Below are 21,630 nucleotides of genomic sequence, written 5' to 3'. Positions count from 1 at the left end.
GGGAATACCACACAGACAACATTCCATCAATTAGACCTTCAAGTCAAATCAATTATCACCTCTTCTCAGTTAATGTATTTTGGAAACCATTTTGGCATTTGGTTTTGACATTTGATTCATAATAAATCGAATAAATTCTTTGACTCTGTGGGACTGAATTTTGCAAACAGATAAGAAGCCCTGTAACTAGAACTATGAGCCAAGACCCGGGGCAGTGTAATACAGGAAGGGCCCAGTTCAGTAGATGCCACCTGGACCATCATCCCATCAAGGATAGAGACTGGCCTCTCTAAGTGCCGGACCAATGAAACAACCATCAGCTTGGCAGTGCCATGATAAGTGGTGGTCACACCTGGAGGAGGAAGAAGAAGGCACCTCCTTGTCAAGGAACCAATGTGAGAGCTAGCAAGTCGAGAACTACACAGGTAGGCCTTGCTGATCAGTGGTGGTAATCTTTCATCAGCAGTATGCCTGGGCACGAGAGAATCCACTGCTACTGACAGGTTTTTGGGGGGGAGATATCTCTGTGGATTATGGAGTGCCATAATGGAAGGGATATGCTCGCCCAATCATTCAACCACCACCAATGCTGGAAGGCTGATAGGAGGCTATCAGAGTTTAAATGCTACTCTTCCCACACCATAGGCATCCTTCTTGATGCCACTGATATGCTAATTGGTGGGAGGTGACTCTTAATTGGGCACCCAGTGAGTAGTTGTGCTGCCAAGGTTCCTGCTGCTGGCAATGTTCTGCAGCAATGCAAAGATTCCAGGCTCCCCTCCAACACTCCGCACCACCACATTACCAGACCCTGGTCTTCTGGCTGGAAGAAATTCACATGGGTCACATATTTGTGGCAATGACACCACTTTCATCACAACATCTGTCATGTTAGCAGAACAGAACTGAAAGAGACACTCACTTTCAGAAATGAGAACTAAAGATAGGAATATAAAAAAGAAGAGACAGAAAGAAAGATACGAAAGGAGGAAGGCAGGGAAAAGGAGAAAGAAAGGTCGAGAGAGAGGAAGAGGGAGGAAGGAGAGGAGGGGCCTTTTACCAGCTCATGACATCCCAAACTACTTCATAACAAATGAAGTGTAATCATGTAGGATGGCCATTGCTGAAGATATTCTGGTCATGTTTTATACATAACAGTGGAACAAGCAAAGCCCATTCCATTTAGGTGTGTTGCCTGAGAGGAGTACTCAAACCTCTTACTCAGATACTCTTCCCTTGTGTGACAGACAAAAGGCAGGGAACTGACTCAGAATTTAATTAAACAAACCTTTCTTTATATATCCCTTTAGGTACCAATATTCAATGTAAAACATACATTTGTTGCAACATTTGCTTCTTACTTCATCTAACGTAACCTCAACTTTAACTCACTTTACCTTAACTTTAACCTAATTCACATTTAACTCTAATTCTAACGTTAACTCTATAAGTTTGGCTTGAAACAAGTATTACCCTGACTCGAGTGAAGTCACCAAATTTGCTGTCAGTATAGATTTTGCCTCATTGTTCTTTGTCTTCTCTGAAGATGACTTCAGGACACATGCTTCTCTAATATTGTCTTGAAGGCTCACTCCTGAGAAATCCTTTGTTCTGCTAACTTTTATCCCAAAAAGTGCACGTTGTTCTCGAAACTTGACTGGCACTCAGTCAATGAATTGACCAAACCTGATCACACCTTTCAATCCCAGCCAATGGAATTTACCGGTAACCAACTCCCAATCATTTATACTAAGTCATAAACAGCCATACACCATACTCCATATAAGGTAATATGCTGCCAGTATGTCTAGAGATAGCTATAAAATGTCAGAAATTGTAAGACCTGCAGATGCTGGAGTCAGCGATAACACAGTGTGGAGCTGGAGGTACACAGCAGGCCAGGCAGCATCAGAGGAGCAGGAAAGCTGACGTTTCGGGTCGGGACCCTTCTTCAGTCCTGACCCGAAACATCAACTTTCCTGTTCCTCTGATACTGCCTGGCCTGCTGTGTTCTGCCAGCTCCACACTGTGTTATCCATAACTATAAAACCTGCCTTATTTAGCTAACACAGGAAATTGCAAGTAACAGCTTACAAGACACGTCACAACATGTCCTGGCTGCAGTTTTAACCGAGTTCAGAGTTTAAACTAGCTTGACCAAAATTCCCAGCATGTTTGATTTTAGCTTTTAAACAGTCTAGCAGCCAGTTCTGCTGTTGGCCACCTGCCCACTGATTGGTTCATTGATCTATAATGGCTGCAGTAATCACCTGACCACAGACTGAGGCAAGATTTGGGAGACCCGTATCTCCCAAATATACAAAACCACCTGCACTGAAATTACCAGTTTTATCTAAAAACTTAGAAATTAGGCAAAGTCAAGAAATTCACATCTTCTGTTTAATTCACATATATGATAATCTCATACATCCAGAGATGCAAGGCTTGCCTGCCAGTTAACCAGCTTGGAAAGACAATGGAGCTAGAGTCTGAAATACACAGTGAGCTAAACTTTAAGAATTGCTCTTGAGTGAAAAATAAATAAGTTTGTGATGTAAAGAGCTGGAATCCTCTCTCTCCATGTCTTTTTCTCTCAGCATTTGGAAATACAACTCCTGGTAAAATAGCACAGTGTGTGCGTGCGTGTGTGTGTGTGTGTGTGTTTGATGTCATAGTTTTATTAATTTTTCTCAGAGTTAGTGAGTAAAAAGCAACTCTTTCCTGTACTGAAGAAAACCTTGCGAGTTGGCTCCTTCATTTTCCAACAAGCTATATTTAATTGAAGTGTGAAAGCTGCCCTCTAAAAACAAATAATAAATATTTATTACAATTGACCGGAAGGGGTTAAAAATAGAGGAGACGATCCCCCTTCTTCACCTGGTTGAGACAATATGTACACTGTAATATACCAATTGTTGCCAGAGGTTGTTATTAGCCACAGTGCTCTGATGACTTAAGTTTTGTTGACAAGACTGAGATTGCATCAGAACTCCTCATTGTGTAACCTACCCAGCCAATCGCCTATATAAACTTCTAAGGTTGTTAAAGACATTCACTCCTCAAAGGGTTAGTGAAAAAGGAGTTACGGAATCCTGGGGAGTTTCAGACTGGCACATATTTTCCAAGCAGCCACAATTGTGAAAAAAGGTCATTTCCTTCTCGGTGAATGTTCTTACCTTTTAAATTACAATCAGACTACACATCAACATGGACAATATTCCAGAAAGCCTTAACAGAACACTGATCAGAACTGCGTGTTTGGTAAGGGGAGAATGAGCAAAACTCCATGTCCCAGCTCCTACTGACAGTCATTTCCCATAAACAGCTTCTGCCAATAATAACATGTCTGGTGGGACTGACCCACGATCTTCATCACAACTGCGTCAAAGCTATAATCTCCCAATATAAACAGTTCAAAGCAGATGTTGAACAGACCATTAACTCAGTGTTTTAAGCCTGCACAATGTGAAGTTTGAGAGATAATGCAGTTGGAGACGAGCAGCTTCAAATCAGTATTTTCAAAGGAAGTATCTGATCAGAAAAACAAAATGATAGACTCATTATTATAATGTATGCCAGAGAAAGGAAACATTATTCTCAAAATAGAAATCATCTGGAAAGAGTTAGCCTTATCAGACTATTCTGGGGAGGGGAGGGTGGTGAGTTATGTATACTTTTATTTCTGTTACATGTGTTTCTGAAACATATAAGATCCTGGGCATCACGACAGGGTGGATGTCAAAAGGATGTTTCTTCTTACTGTTGAGTCTAGGACTTGGTGTTGTCACTGTTTAAGAATAAGGGATCACCCATTTAAAAAGGAGACAAGGTGATTTTTTTTGGTCTCGGAGGTAATTATTGGAATTTTCTCCCTGAAAAGATGGTGGCAAATCAGAGTCTTTGAATATTTTTAAGGCAGAGGTAGGTACAGTCTTGAAAAGCAATGAGGTGAAAGATTATCGAGGGTGGGCATGTGTGTGGATTTGAGGTCGCAATCAGAACTGCATGATGTTATTAAATAGCAGCACAGTCTTGAAAGTCTGAATGTCCTATTCCTGCTCCATGTCCTTATGTCTGTACGTGTTTTGTTTTCATCTTCTTTCAAAACCAAAGGCTTGTATACAACTTATCCAAGTATCTATCCATGGTTCAGAAGGACCTTCTGAAAAATAATTTCACGCAATTATTCATCAAAAGAAAGAGAACAGCACCTCGTCAAATACTTAAACACTTTGTACTGTAGCTTTCAAAGTGATTTGAACTCACTTCCAAAATCATCAGTTTAGGAAATTTTCTGTAAATTTCAAACAATTAGTACAATATTTATGCAGAATACATTAATACTTGCTCCAAAACTTACAATTAGGAGCAAATGGGTGCTACAGATAATCGGGACAGCTCAGCGGAAAGTTCTGAGACAATTGCATTACTGGTCAAAAAAAATGAGGAGAATATTAAATCATAAATTCATATACAAAAACATAGCCAGCGGATATAAGCCTGATATGTCCAATGTTTTCCCATTTTCAGAAATATGTACCTTGCAGAGTACAAGCTTGATTTCATGATTAAATGTTCTGTTTATGCCTCTAAATTATGACCTTAACACTTGTGCCAAAGTTTCTAAAATGTCGACTGGCTAATATTTTGCACTAAATCAGAAGAAAAATCCATGCACTGTGACATGAAGCAACAAAAGACATAAAAGGGAAGATGAAGGGCGAGGTGAGTTTGAGTGGATGCAGTGTGTAAACTTCTCCATAAACCGAAAAAATAAAAGTTTACTTGGAGATACAGATTCTGAAGCTTTCTTTTTAATCTCCTCACATCTTTAAAGCAGCAGTTCCACCAGATTTCACACACACACTCATAAAATTGTAAGATGTCATTGCAGTAGAATCTCATGTGTATTCATTTTGAGTAGACACAACCTAAATTCTATGCAAGCAAAACTATTCTATTAATGTCCATCAAGGAGTTCCTAACCCTAGCCCTTCCCTGAATTTTTGTTTTTGTTGCATTTCCTTTGTTCTATTTTTTCTGAAAACATTGTTTATGAATGTGGTTTCCCAGCAACACGCTGCCTTGTGTTATCTGACCCAAATAATTATCTATTATGCATGTATTTAGGCAATGATCTCTGAAGGAACAGGACAGTTTGCCCTGGCCTTGTCCTCATATGACACCATGTGCGATTTTCCCTGCAGGAGCTGCAGTTAGGAACCAGAGCTGACTTTTCTATAGCCAAGGAAAACCTCTCTATGCAGCAAGTGGTAATAAACTGAAACTCACCACCTATGAAAATGGTGGCAGTGGAGAAAATAAATGACTTCAAGAGGAAATTAAATAGATACTTGAGTGCAATACACTTATAGAGCTACAGGGGTAACGATAGGGGGAAAGAACAAACGGAACATGTGAATTAGGAGCTGCAGTAGGCCATTCGGCCTTATGAACTCATTCCCACTTACTTTTAATTCATTCATGTCACTGCCTAGTCCAGCACTTATATCCCATCTCTAATTGCCCTGGAGAAATTTCTGGAGGGCTGCCTTCTTGAACTGCTGCAGTCCTTCGGGTATAAGGCGACCGCAGTCCTATTAGAAAGAGAGTTACAGGATTTTAAACCAGCTACAGTGAAGGAAAGACTACCAAGTCAGGATGGTCTGTTGTTTTAGAGGTCAACATGTGTACTGTGGTGTTTCCATGCATTTGTTGCTGTTGTCCTTCCTGGTAGTAGAGGTCGCGGATTTAGAAAGTGCTATTGGAGGAGCTTTGGTGAGTTACTGAACTGCATCTTGTCAATGGTACACACTGCTTCACATCAGTGATGAAGGAAGTGAATGTGAAGATGGCAAATGGGTAGCCTCCATAGCCTTAGTTATGGAAATCAACCAGTCAAGCAGGCTGATTTGACTTGAATGGTGTCAAGATTCTTGAGAGTTGTTGGAGCTGCATTCATATAGGCAAATTCAGCGTATTCCATCCCAGTTGTGACATCTCCCTTGTAGATGGTGGACAGACCCATGGGGAGACAAGAAATAAGTTAGTGCAGATTGGCAGGATCGTGCATGGCTGATCTGATTGTTAATGCAAATCCACTTTTCTGCCTGTTCCCTTATATACTTGACTCTGTCAATCAGGAATAGGCCTGATTATTGCTCAACAGGGAACCAGGATTGACTTGATGGGCCAAAGAAATTCCTTCTAGGATACTATGAATCAATGACTGAACGTAAGGGTGGTACTCTGTTACTGACTGTAGCTAACATCAATTAAATCACTAGTACTGAGAATATAACCTGGGACTTAGATAGAATCATGGAATTTTACAGTACAGAAGGAGGCCATTCAACCCATTGTGTCTGTACTGGCTCCTAAAAAAGCTACCCAGCTAGTCCCACTCCCCAGCCTTACCTCCATAGCCCCCTAAATGCATCACATTGATGTTTCATATATTTCAGTGCTGTCACATGTTTCGAAATAAACCTTCATGAAATTTCAATTTTTGGATTAAAAAGCCCTACAATCAAAAATAATATTGAAGGAGATGCATTCTTTGTTTCACTTTATTATAGTTTTATTTGAAATGAGCTTATCGTTTTTCCATTTGTTGTCTGAGGCTACTGCTAACAAAAGCTTTTACTTTCCTTAAGCTGCTTTAGACTTCACTCAGCTAGTGCTGCTTCCCTCCAGATTGATTGGAGCAGAAATATTATAATGGTTATAATTTTACTATCACTGTCTCACAGACAATGCATCCAAGTGGAATAGGGCAGACAGGTACACCAAAAGCAGTGCACTCAGCTTTTATTTGCTAAATGGCCACAAAGACTGATTATCCATGTTAATCACTGATATTTTCGTAATGATTATTTTTGCGTTTGCCATTGCTAGGGCACAGAGCAGTTTGCCACCCTGTGTCAACTTCAAATTATGTTGGCAAAGACAGGTGAAAGTGCAATATTACATGAAAATGCACCGCACTCGTTCAGTACTGAAGTCTCAGCATTGGTCTCTGTCCTCATATCTTGAATGAATGAATGATGATTTATTGTCACATGTACTCTACAAAGGCTTCAACTGTTGCCACGATCCGGCACCATTCGAATACTTCAAAAATAAAAAGACAAAGCTGAAAGAAAGTCCATCTTCGCTCCACCGCCTCCACCATGATTCCCGATCCCTGAGCCAACCAACCAACGACAACTCACGCCAACATCTGCGCTGGGCCTACCAACGTCGGAGTTGCCACAATTCAGGTGCCATCTGTTTGTCACTGGGCCCACCCTGCCATCGGACCGATGATGCTGGGTCCCGTGCTGGACCCACACACCTGATTATTGCTCAACAGGGAACCAGGATTGACTTGATGGGCCAAAGAAATTCCTTCTAGGATACTATGAATCGATGACTGAATGTAAGGGTGGTACTCTGTAACTGACTCCAGCTAACATCAACTTAATCATTAGTACTGAGAATACAACCTTGGACTTAGATAGAATCATGGAATTTTACGGTACAGAAGGAGGCCATTCAACCCACTGTGTCTGTACTGGCTCCCAAAAGAGCTGCCCAGCTAGTCCCACTCTCCAGCCTTACCTCCATAGCCCCCTAAATTCATCACATTGATGTTTCATATATTTCAATGCCATCACATGTTGCCAAATAAACCTTCATGAAATTTCAATTTTTGGATTAAAAAGCCCTACGATCAAAAATAATATTGAAGGATATGCATTCTTTGTTTCACTTTATTATATTTTTATACACACACCCCACTCCAGGCCTACCAAAGCCAGAAGTCACTGGCTCTGCCGCTGGGCCAGGACACCACCTTGCCAAGAGTCCCGCTCCAGCCACTCCCCTCCGTAAAGTCACCCTCTCCGCCACCACTGACAGGAAGAAGACAAAGACAAAGGGAAAGAAGGAAGACAAAAAGGATAAGGAAAGAAGAGAGGAAGCAGCCGCCTGGAGCAGATGGGCCCCAGAGCAGTGAAGCTTGCTGGTGCTGCCATCTTCGAGTGAGCCTTGAGATTCAGAGGGGAGAGTGCTGCCAACTGAGTCATGACAAACGTGCCGGTTCCCAAACCCAGTAAAATACCTTTTATTACACAGATACAAATTGTAAATTTTGCACATCGTTTGCTGTCATGATCTTTCCAGCTTCTCTGCTCCTGCGACAGCAATGTTTTAAAGGGCTTGGTTGACATCACAGCAATCACGTCAGCCATGATCTTACCAAATGTGCTAAGCGGCTTACTCCTGCTCCTATTATGTGCATTTGCAGGTTCTTGGTGTCCATGCCACATAGACATTAACCTGTAGCACCTCAAACATTTTGAGCTGATGCCTACTTTTTTTTTAAACTAAGTCTTTGTTGTGTCTCAATAATCAGTGGATAGCCCAGAGTTCACTTGCACTCCTTGATGCTGTACCATATTTAAAAACCCACAGTACCCAGACAAGCAGTCAGTCCAAACCTGCCCTTCATGGTTCAAGACATTGCCCCAGACATGGTGGAGAGGGGAAGATTGAATCATTGAATCCCTACAGTGTGGAAACAGGCCTTTCGGCCCAACAAGTCCACACCGACCCTCACAGCATCCCATCCAGACCCATCCGCCTATAACCTACACATCCCTGGACACTATGGGCAATTTAGCATGGCCAATCCACCTACCCTGCACATCTTTGGACTGTGAGAGGAAACCGGAGCATCCGGAGGAAACCCATGCAGGCATGGGGAGAATGTGCAAGCTCCACACAGACAGTCACCCAAGGGTGGATTCAAACCTGGGTTCCTGGCGCTGTGAGGCAGCAGTGCTAACCACTGTGCCACCGTGCTGCCCTTTTACTTTCACCCGTTTTTGCAGGCAGCGTCCTGGAGGTCCTGCTGAAGGGGACATTATCTCACACGCATTCTGTTTCTGTCACCGTAGCTGCCTCCTACCAAGGATCATGCTCTCCCACTGTTCCTCTTGCATTCAGCACTTTCCCCACCTGGTCTCACCCACCCCAACTATGGACACCATTAACCCTGCATGCCCTCTGCGCTGCCAGCTCACTTGCTCAGGATACCTCCTCACCAAAAGTAACGGCTGTGCCACCTACATTCATCTCCCTTAATACATGCCTCTCTCTCTCTCTCTCTCATTCCAGAAAGACAACAGCACCTACCAAATTGGGAAGAAAGAGTCCACAAGGGTGGTGGGTTCCTGGCTGTGAAATCTCCCACCTGCACACCCACCCCCCACCCCTCCCCCCTCCATTATATGGACTGTCCTGACTCTGACTCACCAAGTAACTGCCTGACCATATCTAAACTGTTTGACCAATATAGGAGGTTGCCCTTGAGTTACTCGCCTGGGAAACCCTTAGCAAAGGCTTACTGACTACCATGACAAGCTTCTTGTCTTTGTTTCCGTACTAAACAGCAAAATGAGACAAAAGTAATATGAGCCCAATGTCTCTGGCTGAAAGGACGAAAGGTGAGGCAAGGCAAGGCAATGCAATGCAAGGCAGGGATGCTGTGAGCACTCTGGAGAGTGGGAGCACTATGGGAGCAAGCAAAAAGCCCAGAGATGTAGCCTGGTCCTGTCCATGTGCACACAGTATCCTTGCTACAGAATTATAATAAGAGTTGCTAGAGCAGCCTCCGTGTGCAGTATTAAGATGCACAAGGGCCCAGTAAGTGGATAAGACACGTGCCATGGGAGTTCACAGAGGCTGGCACATGTTGGATGCCAATGTCAGATGCCCATATGTGCAGCCAGTGCTCATGGTACTGAGACGTTGGTGCCTAGTGTTCAACACAGAGGTCCTTTGGACCAAGTGGTGGGCTGATATTGTCAGGTACCCACTCTGACTTCCACAAGAATTCATGACGTCTGGCTTGTAGGGTTCGCCTAGGAAGATAGGAAGCAAATATTAATGGGGCGAGGTAGGTTGTTACAAAGGTATTTACCAAGCAATAATCCCCTTTAATTAGGAACTTATCTCGCTGTTCAACAAAAGGTTAAAAAAAATGGAGCAGATTGTCCAGACACAATGTCAGCTCATCATGCCACAAATCTTGCATCATTCATGCCACTCAGACCTCCATAATACTCCATCTTTTGGTGTCACTGATACTTATTAATTTCACGATCTCAACCTTTATCTTCCATAAACACAGCTTAAGCTGAACACACCCTTTTAATAAACAGGATTATGTCTCCTTTTAGAAAGTCATCTCATTTCTTGTAACCAAGAGACCCACTTCCCAGAGTCATATTAATAATTATTCTCTGGATTCTTTCCAATATATTAGCCTGGGAGATATCATAGTGAACATGATTATATTTAATTTACTCTGCATAAGAACTGCAGTTGAACAATTTTGGTAAAGTTTTCAGAAATAATATTAATTATTCTCTGTCCTTGATTCACAGAAAATATTACAAGTCTGAAATAATATAACAGAGTGAGCAATGCCAAAGGAAATATTCTCTCTTTCAAACCACCCAAACAATTCAACCAATAAATGCTTGTCTTCCTTGTTGGTTATTTTTCTGTTAGAGTTGCGAAACTGGAGTCAAACAGACAACACGTTTTTCCCCTCAATAAATGGCAGCTTTGTTAGAACACAAACAGTGCTGGTTTGTATTCTAATTGCTTGAACATTGTTTCAGGCGCATCTTTGATTAGATATTTGAGAACATGTTTAGCACAGTCTAACCCAGCTGGGATTCACTGGTCCTTTTGTTTGACCCTGTGTTTTTAAGGGAAACGACGATACGTTCACAAGCACCATCTGAAAGTTAAAGGAAGTTAATTGAATTGTGGGAAGAACAGAGTGCTAGCCTTTTCCCTTTGCAGCAGGGTGCTGAATGGCAAGTGTCCAAAAGCACAGGGGAAAACAACCATGAGATGGTTGAGTTCCCCAGATGGGAATATAATAGCAGGCAAATTAAGCTATTATTCAAATTAATGGAAGCACATTATGAGAGACTAGAGTTCTGTCATCTCCAGTGTTCATTAACTCAGGAGGAATAGCAAACACAGGCACAGGACGTCTTTAGCAACACGGTTAAAGTTTAATTAAGCAGACAAACTGCAACATAATTAAATGATACTTTTACATACTGATAATGATGGTCTTGTGGCACAGTGGTAAGGTCCATGCCAAAGGCTCAGGTTCAAGTCCTACCTGCTTCAAAGGTATGTCATAACATGTTGATTAAAAATGTCCAGAGCCTACTGCATCCTCATTCTGGACTAACATCACCATCACCTTCAAAGGTCATTATGGAGTTAATTAGCTAAACATTGTTATTCATTAGTGAGAAATTATGATTTGTAAAGTCTGCATGTTAATATTTTTATATTCCAGTCGGGATCAGCTCAAGCCCAAGCTGCTATTTTTAAAGAAAAGAGATGGCTGACACTGAGTTACCAAGCAACAATTGGCTTGAGTGGATCTGTTGAAATTATAAACTGCAAATGTCAAAACCGGCTTGGTTTATAGAGATTAACAAAGATACACGACAATCTGAAGTCCTGTTTTATGTGCTGAACCATTAACTCAGAAAATGCTTTTTGCAAAACAAGGCCTTTGTTGTGCCTTTACAAAACAGTAAAAGATACGAAAATACATCGAGTTATTGATTTTCAACTGTAAACATGTAATTTGCGTCAGGTTCCACCTTTTCTTAGTGATGTTGCTTTTTGTTGTGAACAGGTGAAGTCTGATACTTTCTTTTTTCCATTTCTAATCCTCCATGAGTGTTTAAAAGACAGAGGCTCAAAGCACAGTTCTGTTTGAGAAATTGAGCAATTGATTTGATGAATAAGCCGATCAGGAATATTGCTGGAAATCCACAGCTTAATAGAACTTCAAGCCAAGTCCATAGAAACTGGATTTGGTGAAACACAATCTTATCCTAAGCAGTTATGTCTTCCTGTCAACGAGGCTACATGAGAAATCATAGTATGGTCATTTGAAAGCCGAACTGCCTCTACTCTGAGAAATGTAAAACTTTACATTTTAGGGACAGAGCATGGCACGGTGGCTCAGTGATTAGTACTGCTGCCTCACAGCACTAGGGACCCCGGGTTCAAACCCACCTTTGATTGACTGTCTGTGTGGAGTTTGCACATTCTCCCTGCATCTGCTTGGGTTTCCTCTGAGTGTTCTGGTTTCTTCCTGCAGTCCAAAGATGTACCGTGCCAAAATGTCCAGGGATTTGTAGGCTGGGTGGACTAGCCACGGGAAGTACAGGAATAGGGTAGGGTTGGATGAGCGTAACAGGCTGTTGCCACACTGGAGGGATTCTATGAAAAAAAACTGCATGAGATTACATGGTGATCCATAAACTGCACAGCATGAGACAGACTTTGGCTAATGAGGACCACCTAAAACTTGTTCCAGTGCAATAACTCACCATGTTCCATCTTTCCTGGTGGATGGAATACAGCTCAGACAGATGTTGGAAAAATGCTTATCAAAAGAAGAAAACCTAACAGAACCATGGTTTTAATTTACCTTAAAATTAACATCCGAGATATATTTGATTGTAAGAGTTAGATAATACATTTAAGTTAATTAGTGGAACTGTTTTCCTTGAAGGAGAGAAGGCTAAGAAATGATTTGAAGAAGGTTTTTCAAAATCATGAGCAGTTTGGCTAGAGCAGATCAAAAGAAAATGCTTGTGCACAGATTCAAAGTAATTTTCAACAAAACAAAAGCAATAATGAGAGAAAACAAAATAGATTGAGTATTTAGTGTTCGGATGCATTGTCTGAAAGTATGGTGAATGCAAGTTTAATAAATACATTCAGCAGAGCATGAGATGATTATTTGAATAGAAACAATGTACAGAATGTAAAGTCAAGAGAATGGCACTCAGTTATAATGCTCATTGGAGGAGTCAGTACCAACACAATGGGCTGAATGGTTTCCCAAACCCATTACAAATCTATAATTCTATTCATTAAGTAGAATGGAGACTGCCAATGGCTGCTGTATTCCCATGACAACAAACTGACCAATCAGCATCTGTCTGCCTGGTCAGAGAATTAAAATTGACAGGTATCTGTTCTTGCTACATCTCCACGTCAATGGTGACCCAACCAACCAGCACCATCCACTCATGCTTTATAAATCGGTGTTCCTGTTCTCAAGTCTGTTTCTTCTGTCATTGACCTGATGGGTGCAAAACAAAAAGCTTTGACTTCTTGTGTCTTTTTAGCAACATGAAAGGTCACTGTAGACATTGGAGTTTTTTTTTGACACAGCATCAATGGAGAGGAGATGAATTAGTGGCACTATTGCTGGACTGCTAATCCAGAGACTCAGATAATATTTTGGAGACCCAGGTTTGAATCCCACCATGGTAGATGATGGAATTTGAATTCAATAAATAATCTGGAATTATGATTCTAATTTTGACCATGATTCCACTGTCAATTGTCAGAAAAAAACCATCTCGTTAACTAATGTTGTTTAGGGAAGGAATCCTTACCTGGTTTGGCCTAAATGTGACTCCAGACATACATCAACATGGTTAACTCTTAACTGGCCTCAGGGTAATTAGGGATGGGCAATAAATGCTGGCCTAGCCAGGGACACCCTCATCCCATGAATGAAAAATAATGCTGGTGATAACAGTTTGTTCTGCTGTAGAGCCCTGCTGGGGCTGTTTGAACAGTGACTGCATGGAAAGTGCTTTAGTATCTTAAATTATTTTGGGAACAAGAAATCTGTGAGGAAGGGCTGCCAACCTGTCCTTGCCTATTTCTGAATGGAATCCTTTTGTTTAGTTCATGGTGAAACCTGCTTGCCTTTTCTGAAAGATGGATGAAGAAACTTGCCGACATTTGATTTTCTGAGCAAGCTGTGTCTGCCAAGACCCCAGAGAAACCCATGTGTCACCACATATGATTCGATTGCACATACCAGAACATCAGATCAACAGACTTCAGAATATCTACACTGTATCCTTTTTGCCTTCAAGAACAATCTTAATGCCCAGACAGTGTTTTTCATTTCTCTTCTAAAGTGAACTTCTGCAGAGAGTAAACTATTTTTCCTCTTTACCTGAAATGTGTGCATGTGTGTGTGTACGGGAGTCTGTCCGTGTGTGTATACAGGACTGTGTTTGTGTACGTGAGTGTGCGTGTGTGTGACTGTTTGTGTGAACTAACCATGCTCCTTCATTGAAAAAGTAACTGAGAATTATATTTTTATTTTGTACTGTGTCCTGCAATGAAACAAAACAGCTCATTCCTACAGCCTCAGTTGTACTATGAGTTACATAAAAAGGTGTTAGTTTAGTTCAATTGGATAAAGTAACACTGAGTTAGAATGTCATTAAATCAAGACTCATTCTAGGATTTGACCTTATAATCTAGTGGGAATTTTTAGTACAGTACTGCAAAATGCTGAAATAATAGAGGCAACACTGTTTAAACTGCAACCCTGTCAACCTGCTCTGTTGAACAAAAATGATTCCATGACTATTCAGAAAAGGCCAACACAGATCCCTCAGCCAACTTCACCAAATAAAATACGTCATCTGTTTAGTTCTTTCATTTACTGTCTGCAGGATCTTGCTGTGTACAAATTGCTACCTCTGACTACAAAACAAAAATTATTGCATTGAAAAGTAAGTTGTTGGGGTGACTCTGAAGCATTTTGGGATGTCCTACAAATTTGAAAGGCTCTTTATAAATTCTTCGCAATTTATTGTACACTGTCCTTTATCCCACCTTTTGTCCTAATATTGCCTTGGCCGAAGTAAGCAAAGCATCAGTCTTTACTGCAGCCTCTCTGCTCCTATGATGCTGCTTGGCCTGCTGTGTTCATCCAGCCCTGCACCTTGTTGTCTCCAGTCTTTACAGATCTTCTGTTTTAAATATTTCTGTTGGCCAGCAGAAAGATACAAATTAGGATGAATGCTTCGAGAACCTTCACTTATGATTTAAACAGATAGATTTATTACTCCAATACTTGCTCAAGTAAGTTACATTAAATAACTGTCAAAAATCTCAATGAATTCACCATAACTTAGCAGTTAGAATTATGACACTGAATAAATATAAGATTAGAAAATATGTCTGAAGACAAATTAAAGATTGTGAATTCCCTGCCCATTACAAACTCAGTAAGGATGATGAGAACCAGATCTGTTGTCTTTTTCATGTTTGTACAGCATTATCTAATAACTTCTAATAAAATATTAAATTATTTTCCTCATTGAAAACATAACTTGGTCTCAATCCATTACTTCATCATTTCTGAACAAAAATGTATTAACGATATGTAAACAATGAGTGACTACAATGAAACAATTACAAAGCACCTTCACAAAACATTGAAAAGAATATACACTTTTCTCTTTTATTTCTAATATTTTATAATCAACCTCTTCAGACATTTTATTACACACCTCTAGAGCTGGTGGACTTGAACCTGGCTCGGGTGTAGGATCACTACCGCAAGAGCCCTTCTTTTCCGTCTTTCTTTGGATGCAGGTGTCACTGAGAAGGCCAGCATTTATTGCCCATCCATAATTGCCCAGAGGGCAGTTAAGAGTCAACCACGTTGCTATGTGTCCAGGGTCACATGTAGACTAGACCAGGTAAGGATTGCAGATTTTCTTCCCTACAGAACATTAGTGTACCAGATGGGTTTTGAACAACATTTGAAAAAGGCTTTCTAACTCCAGATTTTTGATGGTGAATTCAAATTTCACCCCATCATGATGGGATTTGAACCCAAGTCCCTGGAACACTGGGTTACTGCTCCACTATGCCATCATGTCTGTTGATCTGAATGGTTTTAAGCCATTTAGGAAGGCAATTAAGAGTCAACTATATACATCTTGAAAATCTTTTCTTTTCCCAATTGAAATGTAAAGCTTAACTTCAAATAATGCACATACCTATTGATTTTAATCGGCATCAACACTTACCAACAACTGCACTTGAAGTGATCATAGAATCCCTACAGTGTGGAAACAGCGCCCCCCAAAGTCCACACCGACCCTTAGAGCATCCCGCCCAGACCTATCCCCCTAATCTACACATCCTTGATGGGGTTGCGCAATTTAGCATGGCCAATCCACCTAGCCTGTACATCTTTGGACTGTGGGAGGAAACCGGAGCATCTGGAGGAAACCCACGCAGACACAGGGAGAATGTACAAACTCCACACAGACAGTCACCCGAGGGTGGAATCAAACCCAGTCCCTGGCGCTGTGAGGCAGCAGTGCTAACCACTGAGCCACCATGCTGCCCAGTTGTCAAGTTACTTTTATGAATTGTTTGATTGCATCGGGACATCATTGGTATTTATTCCGTGTCCTGAATTGAATTGAGAGACTGGCTAAATTTTAGAGGATAGTAAAGAGTCAACCACATTGTTGTGAATTTTGATTCATCTCTAGACCAGACTGCATAAGGACAACAGATTTCTGTTCGTGAAGATCATTAGTGAACCAAATGGATTTTGAAGACAATCATCATGGTCACCACCACTGAGGAGACTACCTTTCAATTCTAGATTTATTAATTCAATTCAAACTCTACCAGTGACTGAATGGGATTTAAACCCATGTTCCTGGAACAATTGGCCCTCCCAATTACAAGTCCAGTGAAATTATTACAATACCATCATCTTTCCCCAGATTCGCTAGCATTCAAGGAACAAATTCTGACTCAATGCAAGTAGATAAGTTTTGGATGAGTTAAAATCTCAACATGCTCCTTCACCCTTTGTCCATTTCCCTTCCTGACCTCGTCATTGGGTTTAGCGTACCATGTATAAATGAAAGGGAGGTCAGATGACAAAGCTTGCAGCTGCAGGGTAACAACAACAATTTATATTTATACAGAACATCTTAATACAGTCTTCTGTCCCAAGGCCTATTATAAGACCAAATCTAAGAGTTAGTCAAATAGAAAGAAACTAAGAAACACAAACAAAGAGTTCTAAGGGACATGTTAAAAGGAGGAAAAAGAGGTAGGAAAAAATGACATTTACTGTTAAATAATTTTGGGGCTAATTTTCGCCTTTAGCCCTTGTGCAGAAAATTGTTGGAACAAATCACCAGACTTGAATATTACTTAATGGAGAAAGATTGCAGAGAGCTGCAGCACAGAGAGATTTAGGGGACTTCATGCATGAATCACAGAAAAGCTAGCATCTAATTTCAGCAAACAATACGGGAGGGATATGGAATGTTGACCTTTATTTCAAAGAGAATGGAGTACAAAAATAGGGAGGACTTGCTAAAACTATGCAAGGCACCAGTATGAGACCACAACTAGAGTACAACAAACAGATTGGTTCCCTTATCTAAAGGAAGATAAACTGGCATGGGACACAGTCGAAAGCTCACTAGGATGTATCCTGGGTACAGAGGTATTTTCTTGCGAGGAGGGGTTGATTCTGTACTCATTGGAGTTTAGAAAAATAAGAGGCGACTTTATTGAAGCATATAAGATTCTTAGGGGGCTTGACAGGACAGAGGCAGAGATGTTGTTTCCCCTGCAGGAGCATCCAGGACCAGAGGACATAATTTCTGAATAAGGAAGACAGAGATGAGGAGAATTTCTTCTCTCAGGGAATATTAGATCTGTGGACCTTTTTTCCTATAGAGAGGTGAAGAGGCCAGGTTATTAAGAAGCTAAGATAGACAGATTTTTAATCAGTAAGGGATTCAAGGAAAAGTTGTTAAGGATTGTCAGATCAGCCCTGATCTTATTGAAGGGCAGAGAAGACATGATGGGCCGAATGGTGCATTTCTGTTCCAATGTCTTATGAGACCCCTCCATTGTAGATATGTTTAAAATAACCTTTGGAGTTGAACCTGGACCTCCTAACCATGAGGTAGCGTCACTACCACTGTGCAACAAAACCCCTGCCTGTCCATTGTATAATTATCATATTAGGTAATCTACTACCAACTGAGCATCCAAATAATAACTGTTAAAAATATCTATTCTGTGTTTTAATTCCTTGTGTGGGCTTTGCTTCTCCACCGTACCCCGAGGTAACTTTGCTGAACTTGACACTATTTCTAGATTTAGCCGATTTAATGGTCATGGACAGGAACCAAGCCAAGAAACACTTCTGACCTTAGTGTACACTCAGCAAACTGATGGAATTCATGTGTTGGTATAATCCTTAATGACCTCCAGCAAGTTAAACACACATTAGGAACTTGCAGCAGCTGATGGCAGATACAACAGCTGAAGATAATGTCTACAGCAAATGTAACAATAACAAAGCACTGCCCTACCTCTGGAGACTAAGCGGATGAAATGTTGATGCATTGTGTAGCTCAGGAGAGGCTTCTTGCTTCCAGAATTGGGTGAGCTAAAGAGTACAGGAGCACACAGAAGTGTATTTGATCTTCATCAACACAGTGAGCTTTTGGAAATCCTAGCATTTGGAAGAAATTCTCAAGATTTTGTCTTCTTGTTTTTCTGTTTGGTGAAGAATTGTCCTTGCAAGCAATTGGGGCTGTCAGTCATTATCTTTATCAGTCAGTGCAATGCTCGCCCCAGTAAATCAGAGATTTCTCCTCCGTCAGGTTCAGCTGATATACTGAACTGATGGGACTGTTGTATTTTGTTAATAGGATAACAGTGCCTATGATTCTTTGCCCTCTGGGCAGCACGGTGGTTAGCACAGCTGCCTCACAATGCCAGGGACCTGGGTTCAATTTCACCCTGAGGCGACTGTCTGTGTGGAGTCTTCCTGTTTCTATGAAAGTTTCTTCCAGGTGCTACAGTTTCCTCCCAAGATGTGCAGGTTAGGTGACTTGGCCAGGCTATATTGCCCATAGTGTCCAGGGATGTGCAGGCAAGGTGGATTAGCATGGGAAATGTAAAGGTAGGCTGTTCTTCAAAGGGTCAGTGTGGACTTGATGGGCTGAATGGCCTGCTTCCACACTGTAGGGATTCTGTGATACAGTCTTCCTTTGCTGTTCTTTTAGGTTTTCTTCTTCCATCTTAAATGGATCTCTGAAGGAGGAGAACTATGCAAACATAAAGCATGGAAATTAAAAAGCATAAACCCACATCTTGCTAGTGATATGCTAATTATATTGTTAAGATACACTGATGGAGGGCATAGTTTATTTAGCACTTAGAGTAATTATAAAGAGAGAGACTGCTGGGAAGCTGTGTTAGTAGATAGGAAGCAGGCAGATGTAAAGCTACATTCTGTGAATAAACAGACTTACGAAAGACATTAGTGTCTAGTTCCATACTTCATCAACTGGTTTGCAATTGGATTCATACAGATTTCATAAATCCCATATATTCCACAGTTTAATACTTTACACAGTAAAATAATATTTTGTTGTAAGTCACTGAAACTGAGGTCAAACATTAAATATATTTTCAACTGGAAGTTGTTGTCTGCGCTATTCAAGGACTTTTGATCTCAAAGTGCAACGTAGCAACACTTTTAAGAAGTGCCCAGCAGCATTACAGCAGGAGGATTACACAGAAGGCATTATAACATTGGTGCTTGGCCATTTCTATTTCATTTAAAGCCTTCTGTCTGTTTCAAGCCATCTATTTTATTCCGCCCAAATTGAGCAAAAATACAACATTATATATTCCTGCACTTTTTTTTCCTGTCAGGATCATTCAGGAATTGCTAGTTCATAAAGGTGTCGATGAGAAAAATGACCCCATTGTTCATCTTGGCTTAAAGATACCTCACGCCAAAAAATAAACACATATGGGCAAATGAATCTGCAATTTCAATGTGAACAGTTCTACAGCACTGTCAATCCTTTCTCATCTTGCAGGACAGCTTTGTTCAATGCTTAAGAATGGGATTCAGTTATAAGACAAACACTGTAAATTTTCCAAAACATTCTCACAGCAGTTCCTCACAGCTCATCCACAAAGGCTCCATTATTTAAACACCCAGTTCTATTTCAAACTAGATCTTTTGAAGTAGCATTGATCAGTGCCTGACCTTTCTTGGCATAACAAAAATTGAGCTCAGTCATGATCAGTCAAATCTCTCGTTAAGACAGAGGAATGGGAAGATCTTATTGAGATTTGTGTGTGGCAAATTTACAAATTAGCATTACTAGTGCAAAGCTTTGCATGATGTAAATACATTTTAGTATTTGGGATATCGAGGTCATTAGACCTCCCCAATTTTCCATACATAATGAACATTCATGGAGGGTATGCTGATCTTCAAACTTTACAAAATCTGCTCCATGGCATATTAAATATCTTTGATATCTATGGAATTCATTGCCACAGAAGGCTGTGGAGGCCAGGTCATTGAGTACATTTAAGACGGAGATAGATAGGTCCTTGATTATCAAGGGATCAAGGGTTATAGGGAGAAAGCGGAAGGATGGGGTTGAGGAACTTATCAGCCATGACTGAATGGCGGAGCAGACTCGATGGGCCGAATGGCCTAATTTCTGCTCCGATGTCTTATGGTCTTATGGTCTTATAAAAGAACACAGAACATTCCTCAGAGCTTGCCCAGACAGAAAGACAACAAGACACACCTTGAACTTAATGGAAAATTAAAACAAATCTTCATTCATTCAGTGGAAGATATACACTTGAAATGATCTATTGGATATAGTTGTGCAATTGAAGGCAGAACTCAAAATGCAGTGGATGCTAGAATGAGATGAATTGAAATGATCCTACTTTATCTTTGACTGTAAGCTTTGAGCTTTTAATTATTCGCCTAGGATAGCCTCTACTATAGTTTATTTTAACATTGGGAAATAACTCTTTGTGAACAAACCCCAGTGAGATAGAAGTTTTTAGAAAGTTGCTTAGAACAGAAATTGTCAAGCTGAAAATGTAATAGCATAAAAGGTATTGCCCAAAAAAAAAGAGACAACTATAGAAAAGTTTTGTCTTCCACTCATCAGGTCAGATACAAAAATAGCAAACTTCAAAAGGAGCAACAATTATACAATGTGAGAAAAGAGTGCTGACTGGTTGGCAAGTCAGTTCTGATTGGTCAAGGCCATTGGGAATGACCAAGGAACTATTGACTCCAAGCTTTTGTTTAATTATAAACGGCTTGATGTCTTTTCCCTGTAGAGAAGAGCACCTGTACGTGAATCTAAATAGCTTGTGACCTGTGGAAATGAGCCACATTGTGAATTGACCGACAACCTCATTTACTTGTTACTCTAATTCTTAGCATATCCGACCATTAAGACTCTGGATTACTAGCCCAGTATGAAAAGATAGTCCCACGTTTCCTTCAACTTACTATGAACTGCACCTCCAGTTACCTAGACCTTCATCTTCAGAGTTTCGTTTCCAAAAACTCAAACTTTCAACTGCTTTTCTCTTTTAATTTGCTCCATTAAAACCCACGTCTTTATCTGAGCTAGTTCCCTTGATTGTGTCAATTCTTGTCTCATGTAAACTTCTGTCATGTAAATGTCTGAACTCTTCAATCAATGTATGGTTGAATATGCTGAAAGCTGTAAATCTGTTTTGATTAGTTTCGCCACATCACTACACATAAACTAGAAACTAGGAACAGGAATAGGCCGTTCAGCCTTTCAAATCTGCTCCACCATCCAATAGGATCATGGCTGACCTTCTATTTCAATGGTATATTCCTGC

At 40.7% G+C, this 21,630-nt stretch overlaps 1 long non-coding RNA gene across 1 annotated transcript in view; it reads right to left on the bottom strand.

Annotated features, from left to right (window-relative positions):
* The window catches only part of LOC125485239, a 34,413-nt gene extending 31,154 nt beyond the window's left edge, over positions 1-3,259 (bottom strand). The window contains exon 1 of the long non-coding RNA XR_007263975.1: positions 3,177-3,259. This is a non-coding gene — a long non-coding RNA (uncharacterized LOC125485239). The remainder of the gene's footprint in view (positions 1-3,176) is intronic.
* Between the last annotated feature and the right edge of the window lie 18,371 nt (positions 3,260-21,630).

Source organism: Rhincodon typus, chromosome 17 (genome assembly GCF_021869965.1).
Source record: "Rhincodon typus isolate 14 chromosome 17, sRhiTyp1.1, whole genome shotgun sequence".
NCBI lineage: Eukaryota > Metazoa > Chordata > Chondrichthyes > Orectolobiformes > Rhincodontidae > Rhincodon > Rhincodon typus.
This window is presented reverse-complemented; position numbering and strand designations above follow the sequence as displayed.